Below are 17,156 nucleotides of genomic sequence, written 5' to 3'. Positions count from 1 at the left end.
GGTTAGTACAGTTGTTGTTGGGTTAGTTACACTGCAGCATGTGACAGTTAAAAGGTTTAGCTATTTTACTTTAGCTATTAGCAATAGCGCATTGTCAAAGTAGCCATTTGTTTTACTTGAATCTCTCCTTTCGTAATTATACTCCTTGATCTATTTTCTTACCAGGTTAATTTCATTGTCCTCTGCCTGTTACTCACTTCTCCACAGCTGGTGCTAGCAGCAGCTGTCTCCTGTGACTGTGAGGCCTGGCTACTAGTTGTTGCTGGTACTGCTGTTCAAAGTGCAGCAGCAGCCCTGACAGCAAACGGTTAATTTGGCACATTTTGCTGCATTTATTTTTAGTTTCTTTTTATTGTTTTCTCTCTGCTTTTCAGATCCACCTTCTCTCCACTTCTTCCACACTAAGCTTTTTCTATGAGCTGTGTAACCCCTATAGACATGGTTACTAGTATTTTTTGTTTTTGCCTTGGTTTATTATTTCCGAGCTAGACAAAACGGAGCAAGACACCGAGAGCAATCAACAAGCTACACAGTGAGTCTTTTGATATAAAATAAGTGTTAAAAAGTACCTTTAACAGTATCTAACTTAAAGTTATGTACTTTTCAGAGCCGTTTATGTGTTTTGCTCTCGACCAAACCAGGTGGAGCGTGTGTTTGTTTCATGGGAACTCCGGTGAGTTACTAAAGATGATAAGTTAGCAGGAAAACCTATGCTAATTTTACATGTGGTAAATACTGCAACAGTGTGAATTCTGTATTGTCTAAGAAAGCTAAAACCAGTCGGAGTACTTGAATTGTGTGTGAAATGGGGTGTCGTATTTTATTTTATTGTCTATTTGATTGGGCATCTTCACAAATGCGCAAAACTAATGCAGGATGCACTTTTCTTTTAGCCATGAATGTTGTTCAGTGCTTTTTCTGCACTTTGTCATTTCAGTTATGGGTTAATTCATGTAAATAGGTTATTTAAAACTAGTTACATTACAAACATTTCATGATGTGATTACATATGCCTTAAAAAGGGGTATATAAATACAATTGATTGTAATGCTGTAAAGCAGTACAGATTGAATTCATAGAGACAGAACAATGTTAAAACAACAGTCTACTTGATTTTGAAAACTTTATGAGATCTCATTTTATTTAGAAAAACTGTTAAGAACTATTTTGTGTATTGCTCTGTACTGTATGTGCAGACTGGTTTTTTGTGATCCTGGATTTGATCCCGAAGTGGTTCTGGATATGGATGGCGAGCCAGACCCTGTGAAAACTCTTGGCAAATCCAAAAGCAGTGTGGCCAGCTGTTCTGGATGCAGGAGTAGATCTACAGACTGAATTACTTCAAATCGCAGGATTTCAGATAAGCAAGAGCAAAAACTACTTACTCCATACGGATCGTTCTCTGAAAAACTATTGAACTCACAATATCCTGCTCATCAGGAGTCAGGTCTAAAGAGACTACTCATTTTATTTTATTTTATTTTGGTTGTTATTTTCAAAAGAGCGCTCTTCTCTGTTGATCTTCTGTTAGTTTTCTATGTTGTTTACATTGGGTTATTGCACCATTGTAACATTGTAATAAACCTGCCGGCTGTTCAACACTCAGTTCTCTCAAATTTATTTTACTCCTCTCGAATCTAGTCGATAAGCTTAACCTTACTATACTAAGCAGGTGTTACAGCTGCATGAGCACGCAGCAAAGGTAGGGGAGGGGCCGGTCGCATTAAGAGATTTGATTGGACAATCCAGTGTCAGTAATGAGAATTAACGAATGGGCTGCTGTCAGTGCTTGTACAGTCTGTGCACAGCAGCCTTTCAGGCCGGCCCATCAGCCCAAAAGGGAGTCAGCCCACCGGGAAAATGCCCGGGATGCCAGATTACCTGTCCAATCAAGCCCTGCCAGCCACTGACAGACAGACTGCTCATACACAGGCATGCATTTGTAAGTGAACCTGAATTCTACCATAACAAATGTATGAGTACGCATACTCATAAACAAATAAATGGTATTTTAGCTCAACTGTTAAAAGACTAATTCTGATTTAACCAGAAATACATTCAGTGTTACCTTCAGTATTCGATTTAAATCTTCATGGGTTTAGGTTGAACTTGTAAATTTTAAGTATCACGTGTGTGTGTGTTTGTGTTTGTGTGTGTGTGAGAGAGAGAGAGAGAGAGAGAGAGAAAGCTTTTTACCTGCCCTGAACACCGGCTACTTGATAAATGGGCAGAGAGTGGCTGATGTGGGTCCATCAATCATCCAGACCTTGGTCTATGGCAGGCAAATAAAATAAAACGTCCCAGGTGCATAGGCAGGAGAAATATGGAATGGACCGAAGTGACAATGACAGAGGCCTCCAGGCATGAGAGATGGGGTTCACCTAAAACACTATGGTGCATGCAAACTCAAGCAAAGACAAACGTATGTACATGTACACACATTTATACTCCTACCTGAAGTGTTTTCCACTCATGCACGCAGTATTGACTGGCATTTCGCTACTAACTCTGTAATCTGCAAGTGCATTTCAGATGGAAACTTCCATCTCTCGCCTATGTACTGTTGTGTTTCTGGCTCCTTCTTTCATGTGTTGTTAGATCCTGTTGGACAGTCATCATTTTGGAGTGTTTCATGATTCTGTCTTCACAATTGTGTTATATCTATTCTAGAATAGATATAACACAACAACCTATGAAGTTCTGTTAAATTTTTCAGATTAAATAGCATGAAATACTCCACCCAAAGAAAGATATTAGTCTAATACCACATTACTCATCATATATCGCCCTGATTTATTTAGTTTGACCATTTCCATGCATTCAGATCCTAGAATTCAGCATGTTTTATTCTTTGTATTCCTGGTTTAAATACATTTTGTTACCTGAAGCAGTCCTGAAGAATGTCCTGTTTGACTTGTAGCAGAAGGAGATGGATTGTTATGGAACATTCATCCATCCATATGACTCCCAGGTGTCATAGGGCAAAAGGCAGGGAACACATTGGATAGGTTCCCAGTCTGTCATATGGTTGCATGGTCAGGGTATATAAACCTGTCAGGCAAAACAACGTCACATAAAAATGCATTATTTCTATTTAAGTGGTATTTTGTATATTTTGAAAAAATAGTCCTTAATTATCTTACATTGGGCATTAATGCAGCCCCACCGTTCATACTCTAACTGAAACAAACAATTTTACATCCATTCCTCTTAAACCTAATGGACCTGTGATTTTAGTTGTATTTTGACTTGTGGGCTACTTTTCTTTTAACTTTTACTTTCTTTTAACTACTGAGTATCATGTGGATGTGAGACACTTTATCAAAACAAGACACCCTATATGTTGTTACATGAGTCACATGGGCCACAAGTCCTCTGAAAAAACAAAAAAAACAAAACAACATGGTGCAAATACAAGATATTCTAACTAAAACATTAGTTTTGAGATTGTCCAGGCCATCATGAACCAGACACAAACATGGATAGATCAAGGACCTGCATGCAGTGGGCTGCCCTCAATGATCTATAAATCTTTTAGACAGTTGTGTACGTGTGTGTGTGTGTGTGTGTGTGTGTGTGTGTGTGCGTGTGTGTGTGTGTGCATGTGTACATTCAGTGTGCTTTGATCAGATGTGAATTTGCAGGTGTCATGACCTTGCCTCTTCCATTAAGAACATTTTTTTTGTGATGACTTGCTGTCGTTTCCAAGATATGATTTAGAAGTGTGGAGTTTATTACCTTAATTTCACTGCACACAAGCATGCACTTACAGAGACTAAGAAAAGTCAGTGCTACATGTTTGCAGGAAGACCATGTTATATCTACAAAATAACAGGAAATATCTATTATTTCTACTGTACATCTTGTTCCAGACAGTTCCATTCTCTTCACAGCTTAAATTTAAAAATAATGTATTGTAGCTAGAATAAAATTATACCCTGTAAAGAGAAGGCTCGGAAAATCTCTCCTTTATTTATTATTTCTTATTTATTTTTTAATGTGGGCAAAGATCTAATAGTTATATATATATATTAAAAAAAACTAAGACATGCAGCTTGGTGCAGATAGAAAATGCTTGCTTTTTCAGTAATAGGCACTATTTTTTATACCTTCACATAATCATAAACACACAAACACACAACAGCTGGACCCACACTCAAATAAAACCCAAGTAATGTATTGATATAGTTTTATTGATGCCAAAAACAATATTGATTCTGTGTATAGATGACATACTTCATCAGGTCCCTCATTTATTTCAGCCTCAACACAACGTATCTCTTATCTCTGTGACAGAACACAGACTGAGACACAGTGTGCAAAACTGCCCTGAGTTCGGTGCCATTGCTTTGCAAGTACATTTCAAACACCTTTAATGTCATCCCTCCAAACTCCGAAAACACCACTTCATCTTATGAGCTATAAATAACAAAAATAATGTAATTTTGTAGGTTATGAGTGACCTTTTGTTGTTTTTTGGCCACTTTTTTGAAACTTATGATGTAGTGAAGAACTATCTTGTAATGTCAACTTCATGGCCCCATATTTGACAGTGTAATTTAGAAATTAAAACACTCTTGTTTCCTTCTGCATGGGAATTATGTATTCATTTTTAGGACCCAGTGTTAGCAAGACCCCTGCCCTTTTTATCTGCCTTGAAGAGAGCCTGTTTTGTGAGCTTTTGTCATCTGTCTGCAAATGCTTCTCTCACTACAGCTTTGTGAAAAGACACTTGTTGTCAAGTGAATTATTTATGAACTGGGCTGTGCTGTAGTCTTTGGGGAGAACAGTAAAACATGCATCCACATCCTCATTCATAGGCTTTGACCCAGATTATGATAATACCTCAACCCTGCAAACTCAAGAAAATAAATCCACTATAACCACCTACAAAACAAATATCATGACTTCACAATACAGTGAGGAGGCGTATGTTTTGCTATGTGTGTCTGTGTCCTCGCAAACAATATGCTCCATCTCTTTTTTTCTCTCTGAAAGACCAACTCTCTTTTGCACACACACACACATTCCCACAGGCATACACAGGGTTGGGCATACTTGTGAGCGTCCATCCAGTATCTTATCCCAATCTTATTGGCCTTAGTGCAGGGGCATTGTGGTCAGCAGAATAGAAAACTGCTTACTCAATACTTTGTTGAGGTTTTTTTTTGTTTGCTGCAGATTTGAGTGACAGGTGGGTTAGCAAAGAACCCCATGGGTCACAAACCCAGAAAGAGTGAAATGATATTGCTTCTGTAGTGTGTGTTTGTGTGTGTGCTAGACTTTTTGAAGAAAAAAGGTAACCTCTATCTATCTATCTGTCTGTCTGTCTGTCTGTCTGTCTGTCTGTCTGTCACAATTGCCTTGTTCTGATCCTTGTCAGCCCCCGCTACGTCTGGTGGGATAGCCAACAACTGCTTGTCATTGTAGAACTTGAAGTCCCACAGGATCTTAGGTCTGATGTTCTCAACCATAGCATATATTCCATCTGGACTGGGAAATTTCTAATCCATAAACAGCACAGATGTTTCTATACACTATGCCAGCCACTTTGTTATGGTTCTCAGTGTATGCTATCCCAGCTTGTATCTTACATTCTACTGCTATGTGCTGGGCTGTCCCCAGGGCACCTTTGGACAGCCTGCAACTTGGGTCCCGTCAGCTGTAGTAGACTCCTGCCTCTGTGGATCTAGTGTTTAGGGCCTATTCTTGTGCTTCCATAATCAGAGTCTCTGTGCTGTCCTTCTAGCCTGGCATTTCTTGCCACTTGTAGGATTTAATTATGCTAGCCACTTTCTCTATCTGCCAATGAGAGAACCGTAAAGGGCATTGATCTTCAGTGATATTTCTTCTTCCTCACCACTGTCCATTGCGTATATATTCTACAGTGCATGTCTAATCAGTACCAGTTACTGAAAGAGAATAATTGGAGGTGATAAGTTTGAGTTCATTATTTGAATGTGCAAGAATTCTAAATTGCAATTAATTCTGAGTAGGTTTTTCTTTTGTGATTTTCACTTGACTTTTTTCCCTGTTAACGTTTGTTTCTCCAACAGGGGTAACAGAGCAAGAAACATTGAAAAGAAAGAAATTGCCAAAAGTTACAATTTGTTCTTGTATAAAGTACAGACAAGGCAACAGTGAGACACAATGTAAGGACAATTAACAAAGGGCACATTAGAGGCATTTACGTCAGTCATGTCACTTCTTTGGCACTGCTCATCATGTCTTTCACTGCTCGTGCATATTTTATTTTAGCTGAAGTACACTTCTCATTTAGAGTCATGTAATTGCCTCAAAAGTTAAAATATTCATCACACTCATAAAAACATTACCATTTTTCTGCAGGGAGATGATCAGATATGCAAAAGCCTTCTGCTCCCCTCTAAAATTGTACATCTTTAATAGGGGATAACACTCTCTGTGAAACTTAGTGGCTTTTCATGTTTTTGGGAAAATTGTCACGTCATGTTGCTAAATTCTCCAAGCGACCAAAGCGGCATTTGTAAATTACAAGACAAGCAGAGTGGAAATGGTAGACATGGCCACAGGAAATGTTTCAGCAAAGAGGTTAGTTTTTGAGAAAACAGTCAGTGTGAAAGTAATTAAATTTGAACCCGGAGCACACATTTTGTGCTACAAGAATATTGGTGTATTCACTGTGTATATTGGTTGACTGCTGATTTTATTTATAAGGGAACCTTTCAGAAGGAATACTGTATGTCTTGGGCACTCAATCAGTCCAATATTCAAAACACAAGAATAAAACATATTAATAACATTAATAACATTGCAACAAATGAAGCAGTAGGATACACTTTCACACACGTCTAACAGCCTAAAGTTGTAAGATTTTACTTTGAAAAGTCAAATCTTGACAAACATTGATGTGATCTGAACTTGATTGGTTTGCAGAGGAATTTAGCTGTGATGTGCTAACTTTAATTTAACTGAGCTAATATGGATGGCATAGGTCAAACAGAGATCACAGTTACATTCAGTTGAGAGTCGAAGATATGAACCATGAAAGTCATTTAGTTTTAATTAGAGGTCTATTTTACTATGTCTGAAACAGAATGAAACTGAACTTACAAACACTGCATGAGATTTGTATTACAGAAGCTTAAATGTTACAGGGAGTGGTTTGGGAGGGGGTGCATAATGTAATGAAGGTGACAGGGAGAAAAAAGATGACTAGCATAAAAGAGGATGACTACAATTATGATTAGTAATTACAAGAAGTAACTTGTAGAAATGATTATGATTTCATACTATGGGGAGAAAAGCATCTACATGTGATTGCATTTATGAAAATGATGACGCTTTCAGTGGCAATGAGAGCCGTAACGACGGCAGAGATAATGAGGGCACACAGCACTAACAGTAAAGTTGAACTGCGGCAGCCACTGCCAAGCATTACTCATCTTATAATGTAATGAGACTGCCTGGTTCTAATGCTCTGCGCTTAACCTCGCCATGAGGCAAGGGCAGTGTGCAGGCAACAACTGACTAACCAGAACAAAACTGTGCGTGCACAGGTTCACTAACACATCACTGCTATGCCAATATTGATGTATTTGAATGCATATGTAGGTATCTCTCTGTGCAAATACATTCTTTTGCAAATGTATGCAAATAAACAAAATAAGCATTGCCTTTCTCTCTGTTTTTTCCCCCCCCATTCTGTTGCTTTTTCCGTCTTCATAATGCACATCTACATGCATTAAACATTGCAAACTAATCTATTTTAGGCTGGGGCATGCAAGGTTAAAAGATGCACAGCAGATGGGAAATCCACAGTGGTTCCCATCAGGGACTAATCTTCTCTTTCAATTTGCCCCTCAGTTTCTCCCTTTTACCCATCCTTAATTCAAACCACCCTTCCTATCTATCCATCCATCCAGTAATTTAACCATTCCTCATGAACATTGTCCCCATTAATCCCTCCAGTCAATTTCTCAACTAAATCAGCCTTATCATCGTGTTTTCATAAGCAAAAACCACAAAACGTTAGGTTTAAGTTAACATAAATGTTATCTTATATAGGAAGCAATGCACAAGGACAAGGGCTTGTACATGACAACTATACAAATGCCTTTTAAAGACTATAAGTATTATTTTAAAAAAAATCCCTGCTACATGTGTTTATATAGCTATAGTATGCGAAAATATTGTTGCAAGAAAATAAGGGCCAAAATTACTTCAGCATATTTAAAAGGTAATTTGACCAAATTGAGACCATTAACAATTTCATAGTGTTTGGTCACTAAATGGGACCAGAGACGCCCAGTTCCAAGGTTAAATCTGAAATACTGAACTATATACTCTAGGGACTTTAAATGTGCTCTGTTTTTAGAGAAGAATAGTAAACATATTAGATTAGATTAGATGAAACTTTATTAATCCCTCGGGTGGGTTCCTCCGGGAAATTCAGTTTCCAGTAGCACAGCACCGACAGAAGTTGCATGTTACAGATACAATAAAGGTGAATGAGAGTAAGGATATGAGCATAAATATACCATATATACACATATATAAATACAGAATATATAATAGGGATAAATTGGCACACTCTATTCACTTCCTTCTAGCTTACTCTCTAACTCTAATAGGCAATTATTCACACATTACAGAGACATTTATTCATCATTTTAGTTCTGGGATTCATTGGGTGATCAGACTAGATAATTCTGTTTTGTCTCAGACATTATCCACCTGATATTATGGCATCATTATATTATATGAATAATGCAGGCTGTTGACGCTGGCATGTACTTGAAAGTAGCTATTATTAGACTAGGTGAATGGCATAATTTGTTTATCCTCATTTCCACTTGGCTAGTGGAACTGTCCATCTTTCTGTCAGAGCACAGATAGGGGAACAAGCTTGATGTTGTGGATTTGATGAGCTCAGATTTCTGCTTTGTGTGGAGATTGGGATATTCATCTCGAGAGCCTTGAGATAGGCTAGTTGCATTTGAGTCATTGCTCATCGACAGCTGGACTGGTACTGGTCGAATGTTTGTGTGCATTTTTATACTGTATGTATGCGTATATCCTCCCATGCCTAGGCTTTGGTTCTTTGGCTAGGTTTGGCTACCAATCTGCAACTGTCACTCTGCATGGAGTGGCATTGTGACTGACAACCGCAAGTGTGTGAGCACGTGTGTATACACATTGGTTTTTTGGGATCACTTAGAGTGTGCGCATCTTGTGGTGGGTGGGAGGGGGAAGAGTAGAAACTGCGTCTGTGTGAGAGAGAGAGAGTGTGTGTAAGTGTACCTGCTGCAGGACACAGCAGGATGGTAGTGAGCAGATGGAATGTTTGATCCAGAACATAGCTAAAGGCAGGTGGGGTGTGGGATAGCCACTCTCTCTTACTCCTAAAACACACTCTAAAACAACAAACAGATACACCAAATATGCACACACTGGCATAAACTAAAGCCAAGTTTTCTGTCACTTACACTTGGCACACACACACACAGACTAAAACAAGTGGAATGCATAATCACAGCAAAATCCACAATATAAATGTTAAAAATGTAATCAAAAAGTGTTCATGCTACAAGTGTCTTAGAAGCATTCTCATAATTCAGAGAGTGGTGACCTTAGCCCCATATAGTGTATAATAGTCTTTGCTTCTAAATAACATACCTATGTAAGTAGGTTTAGCTTCTGTCATAGTCTCCCACTGTCTGTGTGTTTTCCCCTCAGCCAAGATGGGTTAAATAGGTCTTCTCCACCCCTCTGGGTGGAGCTTGAAGCCTTTCCACTTCCAGGCCATATCACCTGTGTCTCATCAATCTCATCAGCAGCAATATAAATAGAGCAGCTCTGCCATCTAGTCTCTGCCAGATTATCTGCCTCTATAGAGTAGCAACCAGGCTCAGTTTAGTTGCTCGTGCTCCTTGCTTCCCCTGTGTATTAATGTCATCTCTACTGGTGTTCCAAGTTTGGATTCTTCCCTTGGCTGCAAGAAGTGGATTCCTGTACCTCAATTCTTCACCTGCTTTTGTTAGAGCTGGCCAAATACTCTTTGGTTACTCACCTCATTGACCTGCCTGCTTATCCTCTAATGGCTCCTTTCTCCATGGTAACACAGACCAGTGGACCTCATTGGCCCCCCTCTGAGAATTTTTTCCTGTCAGACATTGAATAAGGACCCGCAATTCTCTCTTTGCGGACAGATTCTCGTTGCAATCCTCTAGAAAATCTTATCTGGACTAATTCTTATCTATCCCCTCTTTCAAAATAATAAGAATAATCATTCTCTGTAGTTCTTGTTTGGTTTTGCTCTTGAGTTGATTTTCTCACCAGTTGAGCTGGTTTATGATAGCTTCATCTGAGATTACACCTGAGTGAATCAGTTGAAAATACCCATACATCAAAAAGGAAATAGGACAAGGAGACTTGGTAGTGGAGTAAGAAAGTACTGGAAGGTATTCAAAATAAGAGCTTAGTAAAGAAAAAGTGCAGCTAGCCTCCCAGTACTCTTGTCTACATTTTTCATCTCTCTGACTAAGTGTGCAGCCTAGAGAGGTGGCAAAGGAAAAGGCTTATAGTTGTATGTAAGAGCGGACACTAAGGAAGAAGAAATGGACTTGAATCCATTGGGTAGCCAGGACGATTGACCTGGAAAGGATGTACAGCAGGTCAGGGTGGTTAAGGATAGAGATGACGAATGTGAGAAGTTGGAAGGAGTACTTTGAGAAGAAGAGAGGGAAAAATACACTGGAAGAGAGCATATTCAATATACTATATAAAGATGGAAGTACCCTATGGTAGCCCTTGCAAGAAAAGGCCCAATCTAGTGTCTGGGAATAAAGGCCAAAAAGATCGGTGGCCATGTGGCACCAGGGTTTATGGTTAAAGTAAGTGTGATTTCTGTGCTCTGGAAGAGGCTCCCTAGAGGAAATTCTAAGCAATTTCCTAACAGGTCTCACTACTGGCAACATGACCAGGTGCTAGTGTTTCCTTGCTGATATCATCTCCAAAGCTATGTTCAAGAGCAAACATGTAGTTAGGAGGAGGAGGAGTTACTTCAACAATTGCACAGGGCAGCAGCTAGGTGGTCATATCGGCATCAGACTGGGATTGTTAAGTCAATCTGAGGAGGCAGATCAAGTTAAACCATGTTATAGAAAGTGGAGGTCAGCCATAGTGTTCACATTAATCAACACTTAGAGAGGAGAGGGTCACATCATAACACAGCCATCTGTCCCATCACTTTCTCCACAAAAGCCACCACTTTCCAGGGTCGAGCGCCGGAGCTGGTTACAAAACACCTCTCCAGCCTTGGTGTTTCCACTCCAGGGAAACACCAAGAAAAGCAGTTAAGCTAACTTCAATTTGGCCGACAGCAAAGCTAACTAGCAGTATTTAGCTATCCCAACTCTAAGAGGTGTTCTTTGCAAAGTTAAGAATGTAAGAACGGAGGGATGGCTGTGATAACAGGGGTATATATGCAAGTTGGGTTGCACATATATCATCACAGGTCATATGCGTGAATAGAGGTGTCTTCAGCCAGGACACGCAGGGGTGTGATATCCCATAATATATGTGTTGTACAGAGTGAATCGACTGAAATGGAACAGAAGTTTTGGACTTACTGTATACAGACTGTATAGTAGTAAGACAGGCAATAAGACAACACTGTTACTAAAAACAATCAAAATAGAAATGACAACATTGCCCTCTACAATGTAATTCAGCTTATTTATAATTTGTAATTTAATTTATATAATTTATTATTAAAACAACTTATGTTAGTGGATGCAATCTAAGAGTGCCTGCTATAAACAAAACTCTTTTTTTCATTGCTAGCATTATAATACAAGATTTTTGTTAAAGAAAGAATATGAGAAACACCAAGGTGATAAGTGCATAACTGAATTTTAAACTGTGTAATGCAGTCCCAGGTTGACCTGAGACCCTGTGTAGTTGGAAGATTTTAAACCTTGATGTCCCCCAATAGAAGGCAGATAGCTGTGCTGTTTATATATTCATATGCTTTACACTTATGAACCTGTTCTTCTGTGGTTGTCACACATACACACATAGTCTGTATATAGCAAAACATGGCGGTTGAGGGTACATTGTTATTGCAGAGAGTCGCTGGGAGACAGTGAAAGGCTAGCAGTCATTAAGAAAAGCAATATGCTACTGAAATTGCATCATTCTTCGTGCATTACAAATGCCTTTCTGTTTGTTTTTACAGTGAAATGGAATCTATAGCATATTCGGTATATGTACTATATAAAGATGAACCCTATGGTATTCTGCAAATGTGCCATGCATTTTAATATGAAATGTAATTAGTTTTACCAATAAAGAATAATTCCATGAAGAAAGTGAAGGTACTCTTTGAGAGATAATTTGGACCAAATAATTTAACCTTTGACTATCACAGTATGACAATAAAAGCAGTTTGATTTATTTTTTGTTTTCTTTGTCTTTCTCATTGGGAGAATGTAAGAACATATGAAATGAAAGATGACATCTCATATGATTTTTTAATGAACAGAAATTTATAATAATACATATATATTTACAATAATAACAATAATTTCAATATATAAGAATAAGGACACACACAAACTATATTATATATATGCAAATGTATGTATAAAACACAGAACTTCTGCTTAATAAGCATTAGCCAAACGAAGTACAAAAGACAAGAGGTCCACAGCACATTCATTTGATAGTAAAACAAAATTTCAATCCCAAGAGGGAACTTCCCTCAGCATTGGTTTAGCAGCTTAGTGCCAGCTTAGACCTCTGTGAAGCCAACTCCAGCCTGTGCCCACTGTTCACCATGCTGCCAGAGACACAGCTGTTGAGCCAGACATACACCTGAGAGCAGTGGGATCCAGCCAACAGGCTGCAGCATCTGCCCTACTGCAACCCTCTAATGAACACTACTGCGTGTGGGTAATGTCTATCCATCGTATAATGCCACTGAACAATATATTTGTCACTTAAATAATTTCTTTTTGAAATTGCTGATGGTGTCACTCAAATTTTAGTGTCTTAATTTGCATGTGTTTGTGTACACTACCGGTCAAAAGTTTTATAACACCCCAATTTTTCCATTTTTCCATTTAAAATTATGCAATTTAATGTCTCATTGCACTCTGAAATGAAAGCATAGCACAAATAAGCAATTAGAGTTAAAAAAGAAATCACGGAATCAATTTATAGACCAAAATGTATTCAAAATTTTTGACACATCAAAGTAGCCATCTTTGGAAGATATAACAGCCTGAACACACCCGTGGCATTCTTTCTACAATAGAAATCAAATATTCTTCAGAAAATTCTTCCAAAATCTGTTACAGAAATTCCCAGAAATGTGTGGCACTAGGTTGCTTTGCTTTCACTCATAGTGCCTTTTGATGGTGAAGGAAATTGTACTCACTGACACCTTGACTTTCTTTGCAGTTCCAATGTACAAAAGACCCACATTTTTAAGTGTCATGATGTCTCTCTTCTGTTGTTAATTGCCTTTTTCTCACTATTTTTGTAGCAAGACACTACTTTCTGCAACACAACAGTGTTCAACTGTTGCTCACGAGGGTATGGTACCACAGTGTGTTCCAACACTGCTTTTACGCAGACCGAGGGGGTTGTAAGTATTCCACAAAAGTTGGAACACCTGTAGGAATTAGTAGCACCAGCTTTCAAGGCAACCTCATTGCTGCAGAACAGCTTTAAATTGTTAACCCACTGTGTGTTCCCTGAAAAAAATCAATGTATATTTCTGAAATGTACATTATTTTTCAGTTTTGGGTAACCTTACCTTTTTTTTTAACCTGTGCCAGTTCACCATTTATCTTTGTACCAATGTACATTGTAGATTCTCACTGAATCAGAATCATCATCTAGATTGGGTTTAGGTCAGGTGACTGCGGAGGTCAGGCCATATGGCGCAGATAACTCTCCCTCTAGAGACCATCCATTTACCTCTTCTATGTTGCACAAAGACAAGGCAGGTGGAACCAAAGAACTCAAATTTGGTTTCTTAGCAGTTTTTTGACCATAAAGGCCTGATTCGCACAGTCTCCTCTGAACAGCTGATGTAGAGATTTGTCTGCTAATGGAACTCTGTGTGGCATTTATTTGGGCTCTAATCTCTGGAAGCCCGTTTCTGCCACTAAAAAAAAAAAAAAAAAAAGTATCCATAACTAGAAATTTTGACTTATTAACTCGAAATTTCGAGAAAAGTAGCTTGAAATGTTGACTTACTTTTCTCAAAATTTTGAGTTAATCAGTAATCTACGTGAATGACGTCATTTCCTTGTTACCCGGAAGCTGAAGCCCTCAGCTACAAATGCTACAGGTAAGCTACCAGTATTACAGCCAGTCATGAATGCACAAATTGACAATTATTTTCAGTGTGACTTCACAAATGATGAAATCCTTGTGTTATTAGCTGAATCACAAGACTTTACTATCAGCAAACATACTCTCGAAAGTGCCAATTTGTTGTGATCCAGTTTTGAGTGAGCATTCCACGTAGATTACTTTTTGGCAGAGCTAACTTGAAATTTTGAGTTACTTTTCTCAAAATTGCGAGTTAATATGTCGAAATTTCAAGTTTGTTTTTTGTGTGTGGCAGAAGCGGGCTTCCATACTAATCTGATGTGCTTTAAACTTGCGATTTCTGAGGCTGGTGACTCAGACTCGGACCGTATCGGAGACTGACCTTCAGGAACGATGTACTGTCGTTTCTCTTTACTTAGCTGATTGATTCCTGCCATAATATGAATTCTAACAGTTGTTAGGGCTGTCAGCTTTGTACCAACCTGACTTCTGCGCAATACAACTGATGGTCCCCACCCCATTAAGAAGGCACGAAATTCCAAAAATGAACCCAGACAAGGCATACTGTGAAGTAAAAACCATTTCAGGTAACTACATTATGAAGCTCATTGAGAGAACCCCTGGCGTCGTTGCCCACCTCTAAATTTTAAATACACGTAGACATTGAGGGCTAGCAGGAGGGGCTATACGCTTACCTGCTGCTCTGGCAGGTAGCTCCATGCCCTCCTGGGTTTTAAATGCACCTTAGAACACACATACATCAACACTACATATGAGCGGGTGGAGGGAGGTTTGGAGTCTTCTCACACCCCCATTCTCTGCGGCCTGCTGGAGCGGGGGGGCTAGGAGGAGGAGTTGGCCGTCCGACTGGGGTCTGGAATGTGGGGCCTCCCTGCTGCTGCGGAGTCGGGGCAGTCTGCTTCTCCCCACCGCAGGGAAAAGGGTAACACCACCTGGGTCTGGGCGCAGTTTCCCCCTCCAGGGGCAAGGGTACCTAGACCCGGGGCTTAGAGTACGCTTGGGGAGTGTGATTGTGTGTACAGTGTCTCTCTATGTCTGTCTCCACGTTGGGTGAGTGTTGAGTAATTGTATATGAGAGCATGAGGGTGGGAATAGATGTTTGTATCTGTGTGTGCCTGTTTGTCTGTGTCTATATGTCAGGTTGGGTATCAGACGCCACCTCTCTGGGGACATCTCAGGCCCTCCAAGGTTTGGAGGCCCATCTCCCCCCACCACTTCCCCTGCCGGTGGCAGACGCCCTCAGACATCGGTGCGTTGGTGGTTCTTTGTGTCCGGGGGTGGGCGCCCAGGTACCCACCGGCTCACTCCTTGGCGGCTGCTTATCGGGGCATGGAGCCTGGGGCTCGCTCGGGCCACTTCGGGGATGGGGTGCCCTTGGCCTCTCGGCCCGGGGCTCGGTCACTCAGGCACAGCTGGCTGCCGGCGGAGCTCACGGGCACGTCACTGCAGCCCCCCCCGGCTTCTGCTCCGCGGCTGCTGAGTGACCCCTCATCTGGGACTCTCCTCAGCTCTTTCTGGGATAGTGGCGTGGCTGCCCCTCTGTTGGTCTTCCTTGGTCTCTTGTGTTCTGGGGGCCTCTGGATGTCTGGAGTTTTGATCTCCTCCATACCTGCTTCATGCCCTGGAGGACGGGGCAGTGGCCCCCCACACCCTCTAGCAGATCATTACATGAAGGAACCTTTTAAAAACAAGCGCGTTCATGCTCACAGGTGCACACACGGGTGATCACACACACAAACTACACCCTTTTTGGCTCCTACCTCAAAGCACACTGTGCGCTGTCGATCTCACGTGCTGCACAATAATGTTTAATATTTAGTATTTACTGCCATATTCCCATATATCATTGTGATCTTGTTTATTACTCTCGTTTTCTTCTGCTTGCTTTCTTCTTTCTTTCTCAACAGGTGATCCAGGTGATCGATATATGTATTTTTTGTCTGCTTATTCTGTTGGTTTTTGTTTTTTGCCCTTTTTCCCCGTCCCTCTTCTCAGGTTTTTTTTTTTTTTTTCCCTCTTTCTTTCTCCCCTTTCTTTCCACCAGTCAAGTCTGTCCCGTATTCAGCAAGTGAAAATAAAATAAACAATAAAAGGTGAATCAAATAGACCATTACGGCAAGGCTGGGATGGTCAATTTGGTAAAGTAAATCCGTTGGGCATCTTTCTTCGCCTTTAGACAATAATTCTGATGACAAAAGAACCAAACGGGACAGGTTAAAAAAAAAAGAAAAAAAAAAAAAGAGAAGGCCAAGGGTTTGCAGCGCTGTCAACGAAGCAAAGGGTGACTACTTTGGAGAATCTAAAATATGAGAAATATTTAGAGTTATTTATCATTTTTTCTTTGCTACACAATTCCATACATCCTACTTCATATATTTGATGTCTCCCGTATGTACCTACAATCTACACAGTGGTAAAAATAAAGAAAAAACATTAAATGAGGTGTGTCCAAACTTTTGATTGCCAGCGTACATATTGTGTGTATACGCACACACACACACACGCACGTGCACACACACATGCACACATGCACACCTACACCTATACATACATATAGAATGTCCACAGTATAGCTCCACAATATGCATGAAAGAATGTCGACATATTGAGTCATGAAACATATCAAGCAGCAGAAGACCACGCTGTCACGAAACTTAGGTTACAATTCACACAGACTCACTGCAATTTGGATGGTCTTGATCTCTGTTTTGAGTCAAGTTTTGATATAAACTGACAAGGCTCATCTCACATTTGCCTTTTTTGGCAAATGACTCAAATAATTCACCTCAGTATTATTGTCATTGGAC

General features: G+C 39.9%; 2 long non-coding RNA genes across 2 annotated transcripts in view; one reads left to right on the top strand and one right to left on the bottom strand.

Annotated features, from left to right (window-relative positions):
- Positions 1-408: 408 nt before the first annotated feature.
- Positions 409-1,674, top strand: LOC112842195 (uncharacterized). The gene is made up of 3 exons (XR_003213913.1): positions 409-532; positions 608-673; positions 1,197-1,674. It is a non-coding gene; the product is annotated as an uncharacterized LOC112842195 (long non-coding RNA).
- Positions 1,675-2,182: 508 nt separating this feature from the next.
- Positions 2,183-17,156, bottom strand: part of LOC112842196 (uncharacterized) — a 28,897-nt gene continuing 13,923 nt past the window's right edge. Inside the window, exons 2-3 of the long non-coding RNA XR_003213914.1 lie at positions 2,883-3,051; positions 2,183-2,601 (exon numbers count right to left, since the gene is read on the bottom strand). This is a non-coding gene — a long non-coding RNA (uncharacterized LOC112842196). The remainder of the gene's footprint in view (positions 2,602-2,882; positions 3,052-17,156) is intronic.

This window comes from Oreochromis niloticus, linkage group LG14, assembly GCF_001858045.2.
Source record: "Oreochromis niloticus isolate F11D_XX linkage group LG14, O_niloticus_UMD_NMBU, whole genome shotgun sequence".
In the NCBI taxonomy this organism is placed as follows: Eukaryota; Metazoa; Chordata; class Actinopteri; order Cichliformes; family Cichlidae; genus Oreochromis; species Oreochromis niloticus.
This window is presented reverse-complemented; position numbering and strand designations above follow the sequence as displayed.